The sequence below is a fragment of the Brienomyrus brachyistius genome, chromosome 11 (genome assembly GCF_023856365.1).
Source record: "Brienomyrus brachyistius isolate T26 chromosome 11, BBRACH_0.4, whole genome shotgun sequence".
NCBI classification, from domain to species: domain Eukaryota; kingdom Metazoa; phylum Chordata; class Actinopteri; order Osteoglossiformes; family Mormyridae; genus Brienomyrus; species Brienomyrus brachyistius.
Window position 1 is genome coordinate 24,596,746 of NC_064543.1, and position 14,811 is coordinate 24,611,556.

Genomic DNA, 14,811 nt, shown 5'->3' on the forward strand with positions numbered 1-14,811 from the left:
TCTACTGGACAAATAAAAATCAGTTCTATATTTGATGATAAAACAGATCCTACTCACTATATAACAGCCGTGTGGCCTCAATAGGATCACAATGTTAAATTGCAAACACTTTAAATCAAGTGCACTAGTTTTATTTTAGTAGCCCTTAATGTACAGTTCACTCTTATTCTTTATGACATACAGTTATACAGTGCCACACACAGCCCCAGACAGCACAATAATCGCTTTCTTTAGCACTGACCACACAAATGAAAAATTCTGGGGTCACTGGGCAGCGAACTGCACCAAGACCTCACCTAAAACACAAGAGCACTGCTTCACTTCATCTGCCTTAGCAAGAAGCCTGCTGTCTTAACAAGAAAAAGCCCCCTTTAGATATCAATGAAATGCAATTTGACTTCTGGTCAGAAATTGTAATATAAAAATGTAGCCTCCATTGAAGTTGAAAAGTCTGTTTTTGTTCAGATCCCTCAATTATCGCAACCTTTTCACATTTTATTCTAAATACCCAAAGAAAATAATTTCATGAAATTTTAAACTTGCTGAAGTGGAACTTCACAAAAATAGTGTTTAGCAAATGGCGTACACATGATTACAGAGGAAGGAGCTTCCTTTGATCACGAGGCCTCTCCCTTCATGGAGGTTCACAGTGCAGTGCCACTGGGGCACATACAGTATTGCCATTAGATGAAGGCCAGCTATGTTACAGTGAACCCCGCCTTAATATCCCCAAGATTTGTCTGTGGCCTGTGAGACAAACAGCTGACATAAAAGAATAGGATTCCCTCAGCACTTCTGAGTGTTTGCAGTGTTTACGGTAGTGTTGGGGAGGGAGATAGATCTTCCATCGTCCCTCAGCCCCCTCTGTGCCTGTCCTCACTCACTATTTTTTTGATGCCCTATATACTGTCCCACTTTGTTGTAATTAGGTCTGTATTTAATGCAGGAGTTGCTCTTACTTATCACCCAGCTGAAGCTGTGAAAGCTGCAGCACTCTTCCAATCACACCAAGGAGAAATATGACAAGGATTTTTAATTTCTTATTGGCTGCATTCATATTAGTGCATTTTTATATGTCGTGGCAGAAAGAGACCACAAAGCCCTTTTTTTATCTTTACTCTGTGCATTTTTTTCTCACCTTTGATTTGACTTCCTTGTAGGACTCATCCCAGTGGAGATGTCTGTTAGCAGTAGTCCTCTTATTTTTTTTTTTTTTAACTTGAGGACAGTGACAACAGTGTGTTCACTGGTAAACGTAACCAGCATTCTCAACAGAGTTACAGCATGTACAGTGACATCTAACAGGTTTGTTCTATTCTGCAACCCTGCTTGACAGGAAGTGACAGGGCCAGAGGTCAGGGTATTTCCTGTGGGGAAGCAATTACCTGCAATTAGAATGCAAGATACATAATGATAGAAACAGAGCAAGGACTCATATGCCTCCTCCGTCCATGTGATAAAGAATGGGCGTCAATCAATGTTATCAGTTCTGTTGTTTTTATTATTCGTTTGTTTGTTTGTTTGTTTGTTTGTTAATGTATTATTTTTTAGTTAGATCATGAGCTGTAGCCAAAAGTCAAATAATCTAGTTTTAGCTCATCTGTTCATTGACCTGTTCTGGGTGTTATTTCATATTTATTTATAGATTTGTTAGACGATGGTGCCGAACTCTTGATAAAATCAGCATACATATTCATGTAAATCTCTTTTATTTTGTTTTGGCAGTCCATCTTAATTCACCATAGCATATCTAATTAATCTCATGAATTTTCATTTTATTAATAAATATATTTAATGACTTTGTCAGCCAGTCCAAGTTTAAACCTTAAAACGCCCCCCGCAGCTGGCTAGCCTTCTCCTTTTTACTGAAACAATATGAAGATGATCCATGTGCGTGAACACACACTAATGCCTGCCAATGTGAGACTTGCTTGGTCCCTCCCTGATGCAGATGTCTGCGTTCTAATCAGATATGAGTAGATTGCCATGTACTTGTCTTCAGGAAATTCTTCAGTGTTCGCAGTAAAGCGATAAAGAGCTGCTGAAGTTTCTCCAAATTATATAACTTTAATCAGGCTGCATTGCATGGCAGCAGCTGTGAAAGTCTATCATTAACTCATAAAAATCCTGGGAGAAAGGTAAAAAAGGCCATTAAAAGTTTTATTTTAAAATGATGTTTCTGATGCATGTAGAATTGACATTTAGGCAAATGCAGGGGCAGACTGATGGACAGGCTTGCTTAGGCTGCAGCCTAGGGGCCCAGAGTGATCAAGCGGGGGCCCCTATTGGCCATCTAGTTTTTTTTTATCTATTATTATTATTTTAAGTGATCTTTTATTGGTCATTTATTTGTTTGCGAGTTGGTGATAGGCTAACAGTAAATGGAGAGACTGATTCTTAAAAGTATCTCATTTTTGGTGCTTTTTGTATACCGTAGTGCTTATTTATGGTACGTATCTGCAGTTCCAGTCATCCGTGGATTACTGTGGTCCAAAAAAAAAATAATTCTGACACGGTTGAGTACCCACAATAGACATTTGTGAGTATTATATATTTAAACAAATACATTTTTCTTATTACAGGTTATGTGCAGGTACAAGATACTATGATAATATTTTTCATTGTAAAAAGTGTACCAGTAACCTTTGTTTTTTCATTATTCCTTTGTCCTTTGAGGAGTATAAAAAGCAAATTTTTTTATTGTTTTCCTTCATCCCTTGATACATGATATTTTTTCATTGCTGTATTGTCCTTTGAAAATTGGGCTAAAACATCAGAATGCCTTTCATTTGTGAGAGTGCAGTACTATGCAGTACAGTATAATAATGTACATTGTACTTTATTGTTACTTTTAATGTTAGTAATGTCTCACTGTACGTAATTTATCAGTTAAATTTTACTACATGTATGACACAAAAATCATACTATATGTGGGGTATGAGGATGTTTCACTGCTATCCACGGATTCAGCTACTCGCAGTACGACGGTCTCACCCATGGAAATGAGCATTACTACTATGATGGATTTCACGAGCCTGATCAATTAGTTTTCTGCCAGAAAAGCATGGAGAAAAACATTCTAATACTAAGAACTTGTTTTGTGTTTTCTTTTGGAATTTGCTTCTCTCTATAGTCTATACTACCTATTGTAAATGTATCTTGAGTGCACATTGTGGATGCAGTTGACACACACTGGGTTAGAGTGTAATGTTTTAAGGTTTCTGGTGTGGGGAGATGCGTTTATTCAATGCGGTCTCTGTTGCCCTCTTTGCTAGCAGCATATGACTGATGAGATGGTCTAAACATGCCAGTTTGTTCTTTTTATGCCATTACTCTGGTTTCATACAACATCACACTCTCTTTAACTAGAAATTATTTTATAGTTATTAATATTAAGTAGTTTTATAGTTAATTGTTGTATAGTTGTGGGGATGTGGGAGCAGAAGAGAGATCTGCGGAAAGTGCAGCTCAGCAGGCCCTGAACTCGTCGATGCGCCACTGGGAAAATAATGTAGGCTCATTACACGACCATTCTCATATAAAGGAAAAGGGTCAAGATAATGAGGAGCACATAATTAATTGTCATGGGAAATGCTTTTCCACCTGTCCTATGTGAAGTGTGATCAATTGCCCTAGATTTATCATTTAGTAAGATTGGATTGATTCTGTTAAAAAATCGAAATGTCAGTAGCCCTTTACAGGTGTTCTGTGCTGCTTGACAGATTGAGTTCTCTGAAATCACCTACCTAAGCAAAACATAAGGTCATGTTTCCTTATATAACTTTTCCTTCTCTTTTCTGGGAAATTAAAAAGCTTTGATAGATATATTTTCAGAAAAGGTATTGATGAAGCATTTGCACTCCTTTTCCTCCATATTTCAGGGTTTCGCACAGATATATGGATTTTTTTATATACTTAAGGAAGAATCTTCAGGACAAATTAAGATCTGATAAAAAAAATATCCATAAAATATGTTTGACAAACCGGTTAACAACTACCCAGTTAACTAAATCTACCCAGTAGTGAACACCTACACCGAAAGACTTTTAATAACTACATTGCTTTAATAAGCAATGTAGTTACTAAAAGAAGCAGGCTGACTGACACAGAAATGCTATGAATACAAAACAATTCATATGCAAAATGTGGCAAAACACAGAAATAGATAATAGAACAATGGCTTAATTAATGTATTGTGCCAAATCATCAACAAACCATTATAAATAATTATTATACATCAATTTCCATTCCATTGTTCCAGAACCCAGTGCTGCGTTATGGAGAGTCTAATCTAATGGAGCACAGGGCTCACGGCTGAGCACAGTCTGGATGAAATTCCGGTCCATTACAGGTCATACACACACTAATGTATTTTTAGAGACAGCATATAGATTGATAGACAGAAAAAACTGAACAACATTGTAGAAACCTGGGAAGAACCTAAGATGCACATGCATCCATAAATCATTATGCTAAGATGACAAAAACGAACCAACTAAAAGCTACAGTTATGCAGCTTAAACACAATATTTTGCACATCTAATTGACTGTTTACTTCAGTGATTTATCAAGCTTCACTTAGAGCACTGCAAAGTACCTTTTAAATATAAGGAATATCACAAATTCAATTAATACAAAAAAGCTTTTACAGTTTTATTTTTCTTACCAGGAAAAAGACCTTTAAGAAAAGAAATTATGACGTGATGTCCCAACATGATGAGTTCAAATGAATTTTCTTATTTCTAGGATGATTTGCTTTGTTTATTGTTTTATCAGAAATATTCATTACATTTTAACGCTTGATTTTGACAGGTGAATTTTCAAACATGTATTTATCCTGAATTCACTTGCTAATGCAGTCAAATTAGCCCTGACAGGCAAGAATTCCTCCAGGAGAACCCAGGTGTGACACAATTCACAAACTCCACAGAGAGAACCAGGCCCAAACATCTGATTCTCCCTTCCTGAGCTGGACAATATTCCAAGAGTTGCCATGGAAACCCCAATCCTCCCAGCTCATTAAACCTCTATGTAAATGCAAAGGATCTATAGACCTTACACCCACTGCATTCACACACCAGAGATGCCGTGCATCTGGTTAATGATGCACACTTCCACTGCATGCGACAGCAGCCATTGGGCAATCCTGCAACCCTGAAAGACACTACAATGGGACATGAGTGACATATTAATGTTTTGCTCATCATACTGTATCCCAAGTGAACGTAAAAGGGAATAAAAGTAGGTCTAATCACATACACTGAGTTAAATCTGAAAATTTCATTTAAAAACTAATGTCATATCTCACCAACACCTAACATCTTTTGTATGTACTATTTATTTATTAAATTATTTGCTTGTTTGTTTGTTTTACTGTTAATGACTGTCAAGAAACTTGCGGAGGAATCCTGCTAACAGACACAGCTTTTCATGTAAACACGCAAAAGGTACGTTTTTATGAAAATTGGACACAGGTGAAGGTTCTAACAATACCAAAGATTTGTATATGATTGACTCCCAGTGGTTTTTCCAGCCTGAGAGTCCTAGTTTCCTCTCTTCATCACTCCTGGCTTTCTTCTCTGTTTATATGTTTTGTACTGTGGAACACTAATGTTTTTTATTTCCAACCATGATCCTCCTCTTCTTGCTTAATCTTTGTTAGGTACTTTGGGGAAATCATGTTCAGAATAAAGCCACAACAAAATTAAACTGCATTTGACCGAATTAAACAGATTAGCAATTCATTGTTCCAGCTTCTGTGCAGTTCCTGTGTGTTGCATGTTTAACATCATAATTTAAAATCAGAAAACATACATATCTTCACCGTACCATGCACTCAGCTTAGATGGGTAGTTCATAGGTTATCTTGGGAATAGTGTATTTTGTCCCCCACTTGCTGTCCATCCGTCCATCCATCCATCCATCCATCCATCCATTTTCCAAACCGCTTATCTTACTGGGTCGCGGGGGGTCCAGAGCCTATCCCAGAAGCAATGGGCACGAGGCAGGGAACAACCTAGGATGGGGGGCCAGCCCATCACAACTAGCTGTTTAATTTATTTATTTTTTATTGTTTGTTCAATACGGCACATCAAAGCAATGTTGAAAAGCAACTATTACAACCATAATTTGACACTTGTGTAGCTAAGAACATCAATAAAGTTGAACACAAACAATTGCAAGATTACCCAGATTTTTATGATACGTCGAATTCCATAAACATTTTTTGAACAGATGGGATTAGGATGTGTGCAGTTTCTGAAGGAGCTTCTCAATATTCTGCTTTCAAGATACAAAAAAAGAAACAGTAAACAATGTTCATTTACATTATTTAGAGTGTATTAAGAATATTGCCTCTATGGATTAAGCACAGGCAAGAGTTAATCACAGAACCATCACCAATGACTGGCTAAAGCATTTCTGGCTTCCTTCGCGTTGTCATGGAGAAGAAGATTCCCCACATCCCAGAATACTGTGGATTGAAAATGACAGTGGCAGACCGTTAATGATGAGACATGCGATAGTCATTCCTTTTGTACGGAATATAACACATAAGATGGCCATTACATAGGACGCTCATTCTCCGTTAGGTCATGTATCTGTATATTTTCATGTCAAAGCGTTGGAGATACCTGGCAATTGAAAGGACAGGCAGACATGTAAGACAAATATAAAATTCATAATTCAGTTTAGGAGAACTGTCACTCCAAAACTGGACATCTACTTATTCAAAATAAAACCTTAAGCTCTACATTTTATCCTGACTAAACAATATGAGACATATAGTGGATGCAGAGACATTACAATTTAAAAATGAAAAACACTGGTCAAGTGCACAAGTATAAGTTTCCCAGGCATGGATAAATGTATTGAAAATTGGTGATATGTAATACTACATGTGAGCCAAACCCAAAACGGAAGTAAATTAAAGATTAGGATCATGATAAAGTGTTCCTTCAGTGTGCCTGTCCTTCAGTTACCTCAATGGTATGACTCCATATCCTCATTCACTACCAGTTAAATGCCTTAGTTGATCTGTAAATATTAGGTACTGTCTGAAAGGGGATTAGCTTGGTGAGCAAGCACTGTCACTATTATAAACATTAATTTTTTTGGGGAGTAAAGGCTGTTGCCATGGAAAGTCTATCTATTATGCATCACTTTCTTCTTGGATTTCCAGCACCAAATGGTCTTGTTGGATGACAGGATAGCGACACACCACGAAATCATAGATTACTTTATATGTTTATGTGTGAATGGCACTCATGATGAAGGTCTGCGGCGAAAGCGGTAGCCACCAATATCCGTGGCCAAAAATAAATTCCTATATTATCCCATATTATCTGACGATAGCATCGATCCACCACCTCATCACCTCTGTTCTGTTCTACCATTTTGATACCTCCAGAAAAAAGGGGATGATTACCAACCTGATGACTGGTGCGGTCCCGTCAGCTTCAAAGCACCAGTGCATGCACGAGGATTCAGTTTTAAATATACACACATGCTTAAATGTATGCACTCACAATTTACACAAGGGTTCAATGAAGGAATATAGAGCAGAGTACAAACTGGGCTCTTTCTCAGGCTTTGTACTAGATGACGATGGCCATGTGCTACATCCGTGATGTTTGTAAGGTTTTGATCCAGAGGTGAAAGTAGGATCTCATTACTGTTTGTTTTCTGAGACATTTGAGGATACTCAAAAATGTGCCTAAATGTACACAGTGTTTCTTTGATTTTATTCTAACCCTGAAGCCAATAGGGTTGGATGCCTTTCAGCTGACAGGAAAGGAAACACGGGGTTCTGACTCAGGAATCTCCACACAGAACCTGCATGGTTGAGGATCTAGCACCTCTCAATATAGCCAATTACAGAAAGCAGCCTCCGTTTTGGACCGAATATTTAAGATCATTACTACTACTGCTCACCACCATTACTTAATAATAATAATAATTAGGATAAGAATGTAATAAGAACATCATTTTGATTCATACAAAATGCTGATTAGAATTATCCACTGAGGAAAAAAATCAATACGGACATTAAAAAAAAGAAATACAACTCATGACAATGTAAAAATAGAAAGTGATATGGAACGTGATATGGGTGACTTTCAAACCATTTTAATATTAATTAGCAGAAGAAAATTTAGCTCTGACCTACCTCTTAATACGAAAACAACATTCCAAAACATCCCACGACATCCCAAATGATAATTTCACTGACACTGCAAACAGAATTTCCCCTACATTCGTCTTTTGAGTTTCTAATACTAACCATTATGACACGGTGTGATTAATGTGTGTCAGTATTTCCCCCCATTGGACCCCGTGTAGGAGCACCTGTATCTTGACTGCGAAGACAGGTATGTGAAGCCCCTCCCACTCGGATCTTCAGCCTGCAAGGGGTCTGATGCACCTTTCCCAAATCAAACTGTTTTCTCTCTCTCCATCCCTTCCTCCCTCCCTCCCTCCTTCCCTCCTTCATCTTCCGTGCACGAGCGCCGTGCACGCCGCCTGGAGTATCTGTTACCCCATATTGAATTTCCTTGCGCTCCGGGGTGATCTCCAGGAGGCAGGCTGAAGAAGCCCTCTATGTTCTCTCGTCCTCTTTCGCAGATCCTGGTGCTCGCAGGAAGTTACACCTTTTGTTGATCGCCGCGATTTGCGACGCGACACTGACGAGGATTGGTGGCGGCATGAAGCTTTCTTTTTAAAAAATAAAAATAAAAAATACGAAGACTGCGATACCACTAAGGTAAACCATAAATTGTGTATTTATGTATGAGGTCTCCTCTACGGCTGCAGTGTTTTGCTTAACTTTCAAATGAGTGCTGTGTTTTACTCGGTAGACAGGTGTTTCTGGAGAGTGAGGAGCACTGGCATGCAAGTTCTTTAAGAAGACATTTTTGATAAATTAGTTAAAACTATCATTTCTAAATTAGACTGTATTTTTTAACGGGTCGACATTATAAGAGAAACTTTGCTTTTACTAACACCTACCTAAAGTTGGACTTAACACGTGGTTGCTTAAGATATAATTAAGTAACGGGAATTGAAATTAGTGCAGTTATCACAGTGTTTAGTATTTGTATTCTTCCTCTCTATATTCAGTATAAATGTATGTCCGCGCGTAACTCCGCATGATCGAAACCAAATAAATGAAGACCCCGTCTTGTGTTCAGTCACCGAAACTGGAATAATATATATATATATATATATATATATATATATATATATATATATATATATATATATATATATATATATATATCGCCGAGCGCAAACCATTATTCACTTGTTGTTTAAATTTGAAAACTCCAAAAAAACTAAGTTGCGACACACGCTACTTGTATATCTATTTCTGGTATTTCTTAGTATTGTCGCGATCCGGAACGTGGCCAATTGTAAAGTAAATAAATCGCGAAACTTAATACGACATCGTATTCATTCAAGGCTACTGCATATGTACTATTGTCTCTGTCTGAAAGGTGCTTGTGGGTGTTTTATACGCAAGTGAAGAAAACTCTTATTGCCGTAGGCTGTATTTTCACGACATAAACGATTCTGAGTTAATTGCATTTATTAGATGTGTTAAAACCATTCGTTATTCCTAAACTATCCGGTTGGTATAGATATTTGCCGCTGTGGATTAATATAGCTACATTGGGTTCTGTTCTACCCCCGACAGTGCAGTCGGCAGTTCAGTAAGTGCGCAAGCCCAGTGCTATAGCCGGGAGCTACAGCGTCCCCCTGCCTACTACTTTGAATGTTCCCATTTTCACTTTCTTACCATTCGGTCAATATGGTACCATGGTTCCCTGACATTTAGAAGTGCTTTGACATTTTTGAGTCATTACCTAAACTGAATGTGGCCACTAGACGTGTTTTGGTCTTCTGAGTGTCCTGATGTACTAAAGTTTTCCTGTCGAAGTTACCTTGTTTCATATAGGCCTATGGGAGGACTGTACAACACTTTAATCAGCAACGAATTACTGTTTCAGAGTTTCCCATAGAGGTACACAAACATTGATTTTCAGTTCATCGGCCTGGATCATACATTGTAATTGTAATGAGCAGCATTTGGAATGGAGATGTTGGGCTTATGCATAAAATATGAAGTAGGCTGAGGCTGGCAGAGCCCGGCGTTGTGCGATTCTTTACGTCCTGTGACCAGCTAACTTGTGGAAACTTATTTGCATGATCCAGTCAGAGACTAATGGCAAGAGTTTGATATACTTTTGTATATTTTATTTTCTTTATACTTTTAACCCCAGAGCACAGTGCATGACTTACCGTGGCAGATGCTGAAACCTGCCCTTGTAAAATAAAAAATGAAAAGCAAGGAATGTGCAGAGGAACAGTCTTGCGTACTTGCACTTGACTGCAGGTTGTTACTGTCTCTGTTCTGTCCAAATAGACCCACGAATTGAGTTCAGTCCAGCAGAAATGGGCCAGCAGCTTCCTGTTTGCTTGATATTGTTGAGAAGCTCAGGTATTTGTGCCTGTCAGCCTCTTTCCCTGCTCTTGGATTCGTATTGAGTGAACTGGGCATCATTTCGAGTTCCTTTATCATCATCTAATGCCAGCACAGGACATTGTTACTGTGACACATTTTATGTAAGCAGACTGTTTATTCAGAGTAGTTAAACAAAAGCAACTACAATAGCAAATACACTTCAGTTTATACCCAGATCAACTTGCACTTTCAGCAAAAGTTAATGGCTACTGCATCATCATGAATGAAATCACGGTTCTGACATATGCAGAAAATAACAGTAAGTGACCTCAAATCTCCAGACTTTCCACTGTGGCATTTAAAATCTACAGAAGCCAGTTATCTTTTCCTTATAAAAGGCAGTCGCATATGTGTGAAAAATCTGTTGAACTATGATATAGCCGTCATATATTGACTTTGTAATACACATTTATTGCCTAATGAGATGCCAGGTTGGGATGATCAGGTAATAGTGAACATGAGGCTACAAATGAAGAATTGAACCTAATTACAGAAATAATGCGTACAACATATTGTGTGTATTTTTTAGATAGATACTGAAACACTGGTGACTGAAGACAGGCTTTGGTGAAGACAAGACTTAATCACACCCAGTTTTCAAATTATCTTTCCCTTTTAGATATGTTGTATGTTTGGCATATTAAAATATTGTTTATCTTTACACTGCACAAGGGCTGATGTACTTTGTATTCTGCAAGAAAGCTTGTGGAACTCAACTAGGGAAAGGATAGTCTTAAAAATAACTAAACTGACTTCTAACTGTCTTAACAACTCTCAGTGCAGTTACAAAGTGGCAGGAATTCCTAATGTCTAAATAAAAGAAGAAAGGTAAAATCTGTGGCTTTTGCCTCTGACAGAACATGCAATTTTATGTCACTCAGCATGTCTTCTGGCAGTGTATTTAAGCATATAACACGTTCGATTCTAAACTGGCTGGAGCTGTGCAAAATTCATGCCTCTGCTTGATTTTTCCCTCTTGGATGGTACAGTTTTATTAAAGTAAGAAATATATGTATTTCTCCATGTATACAAAAAGACATTATTGGGTGAACCAGTGATGACGTCATATGGTGTCTTAGTTGGATAATGATGTTTCAGAACTTCAATGAAGGTGATTCTCAACAAGCATGAGGTTGTATGCAATTTTTCTGTGATTGTTGTGATGATGTGGTTGATTTGTGTTGTGCAGTCTCAGTCTTACAAAAGGTTTTCAAAATAATAATAATTATGATGAATTATGATGTTATATGTGGGTACATATGTTAATTGAAAAAGTAACAGTGAAGACTGCTCTCACTGAACTGATTTAATAGTTTACAGTTTTGGCACATAATTTATTTCGGCTGACAGTTAAAAGGCAAAGCAGCATATTGATGTTAAGGACAGCTCTCAGTCAGTATACTGGTATTATGTGTGGTTGAGAAATGAAACATTGTTGGTCTCCGAAAACTTGAAAGGCTAGACAACATATAAATAAATTAAACAGTGAAGTTGTACACTTATGAATACTTTATAAGCGACACAGTATTATACACTGTAAAGAGTGTGGCTATTTATGAACTTTCACATTTCTGTGCAGTTTTGTTGTACATTGTAAAAGGGCATCTCAACACCGTTCTAAATGTGTATGCTCACTTGATATATGATGCGTTTGCATGTTGAGGTGGATCAGTATAATGGTTTTAACACAGCCCCTGAGAAAGGGCTGGGCCCGCTCTTCAGCAGGTCTGCTTTCATCCTCCCTCCTCTCAGACGTGGCCCCAGTTTGACTTGAGTTCTGCTCGCAGTTGGCTCCAGGATCTGGGTTCTTCGGGTGCAGAGCTTGCCTCTACTCAGTCCGCCATCTGTGTCTCTGGCAGGCCCTTCACCTTCTCACCCATTGTCTCTTCGCTCCCTAGACATTTCAATTCCTTTGGAAACTGCCTTCACCATTTCCCTCACCTCCCTCCTTTCTTGTGGCCTCCAGCCATGCATCAATCAGCCATCCGTTAGTCACCTGTCCACTTCCTGACCTGAACTCATCAATCCCCAAACAGGTGCAGCAGTCACCTGGCCTGCTGTCATTCACCTGTCCATCCTCCATGCCACCCCTCTTTATCAGCAAAGGGCAGACAGTGGATGCTTAATGAAGCATGAGGTCTGCTTCTTGAATCACACATTAATCACCCTATCAGGTAGGAAGAATTCTGTGAATGATAAGATCTGTGTAGCACACAGTGGCCTTTACGTGCTGTCTTGGGATCAGAAGAAAATTCTTTCTAATAGAAATTAAATAGATGATGGTGTTAGGTTTGTGTAAATATACAGTCTTTAGTGATTTACTGTTGGAATGTTATTTTTCCTCCAACATCACGAAAAATGCCATCAAAGGCCATTGAGGCGCGGATGTCTTTGCTGTTATAGATACAGATTGATGGTACCATGCACTACATACCTTCAAGGTATATGGATGTTCTGTTGGTTGAACTGATTCCTGAAAAGGTCCATCCTTCACACAGTAAGCCATATAAACCAAATACAGACAGATGTAATTCATGTATGCACAATGCCTTTGTGCATCACCCAACATGTATAGAACTTTTAGCATTTAGAACCAGTTGCCATATCAGTCTATGAAATGAAACACTAAGCAAGCAGCCAGTTCAGATGGAACCTCCAAGTCACCTGCAGGAAGATTTGAGATGTCTTAAATAGTACAGTGGAAGCATTTCATCAGCTAAAAATACAGTGATAATTAGAAGAATAATAATACTGGTGGAGAGAAGTAATTAGTTATGTTAGCCACACAGACTCCGAGTGCGCCCTACTTTTATGCAAATTGCATGTATGGGCATTATTATTTCTTTGTATAGTGTCTGTAATGTTTTTTTGCCATTTTATGTGATGTTTTATCTAAAATGTGGCAATGATAACCATCTGTTCTGGCTTTGTGCCTTGAATGTCCAATTTTTATCAGTGAGCTGTGTGATACGGTTGCAGTTGATGGAACCAATCCTGACACTTCCTGTCCCTCTGAGATGATACATTTAACCTCTTGTATGTCGCAAGACAATTATTCTGCTCCCACTTTAGAGCCGGTAGGTGATGAGATGCTAGCATCATGATGTATCTCCTTCAGTATCTTTAGTCTCGTTTTGTAGAAATTTCTTTAAATGGTAGGTATTTTTAAGCTTTTGAGAGCCAGGAAATATATTCATCTCTTCCTTTCTATACTGTGTTAAATGATTCTTCGTCTACATCTACTTTTTCCTCATGTGCTGGTTCCGTTTTATTTTGAGATGCTTATGACACGCACGCTTTTATAAGTACATAGTGATTATCATGTCTGTGACCGTGCAGATGTTGAATTCAGTTATGATTGGTTGTTTGTGACCAGATGGTAACTAAGAACTGAAAGACTGCAACCTCAGAAGCATGACAACAGGATCTGTTTGGAAGGGCTTATCCAGTATAGAAGAGACAGAAGTCAGGAAGAGGATTTCTTGCCCAGTGAGGGCAAATTCTGGCTTTTTCTCAGCAGGTTTTTCTAGGTACTGGGCTGTGTTAAAGTATGAGTAGACATATCAGAGTATGCAAAGTATCTGTACGCATATCTCTCCCTCTGTTTACTTAAATGTGACAGTACTGCGTCATTTTGATTTGTTATAAAGGAAAATTTGTTTGTTACAGTATATAAACCATTTTCCTTATCATTCACAGAACGTTTTCTAGCATCAGTGGTGAGGTTAAGCGCAGCCAATTGAAATGAAATTTGAAATTTGAGAACAGCATGATTATGTTTTTCATGCCCCGGGCCTTAGATCCATGGATACGTTATTAAAAAAAAAAGACACTTTAAATGGGTGATTATTGTATCATAACGTGACCTTAAAATGTAATGGAGTTTTAATTGTGCTTCAGTTTGCAGTTACTAAAAGGAACACAGATATTCCAAATTTCAGTCCCTTATGTCAAATACATATTTTAATGTCAAATCGTAAGAATGCTGCGTTTGGGAAGATATTTCCATTTCAAAGACTGGCTGACATCAAATTTCAAATTTTATGAATGGAAAAGCAGAAAAAGTGAGACACTGTAGATTTCATGCTTTTGTTACTTAAAGCTAGAATAAAAGGATGGTTCTTCCTGGTAGGATATTTCATGTTTATGTGGGTTTTTCTGCAGGTAGTTATGCTTTAAAGCCTGCTTGATATGACCTAATTATAGTTGTGGAGAATGTATGACTGTTTATATCAAAACAATAATCTGTTGATTGAGTTTGTATTTGTAAATTAAAATGTTAGCTACAA

General features: G+C 38.0%; 1 protein-coding gene and 1 long non-coding RNA gene across 9 annotated transcripts in view; one reads left to right on the forward strand and one right to left on the reverse strand.

The window, feature by feature from the left end:
- Positions 1-6,317: 6,317 nt before the first annotated feature.
- Positions 6,318-8,601, reverse strand: LOC125704274 (uncharacterized). Its single transcript, XR_007381069.1, has 2 exons — positions 8,168-8,601; positions 6,318-6,472 (listed from the first exon to the last, which is right to left on the reverse strand). It is a non-coding gene; the product is annotated as an uncharacterized LOC125704274 (long non-coding RNA).
- LOC125704238 (SH3 and multiple ankyrin repeat domains protein 2-like) overlaps positions 8,548-14,811 on the forward strand; it is a 208,630-nt gene continuing 202,366 nt past the window's right edge. For all 8 annotated transcript variants that reach the window (XM_048969636.1, XM_048969637.1, XM_048969638.1 and 5 more), the window contains exon 1: positions 8,548-8,761. The gene's annotated coding sequence lies outside the window, so the exon portion shown is untranslated. The remainder of the gene's footprint in view (positions 8,762-14,811) is intronic.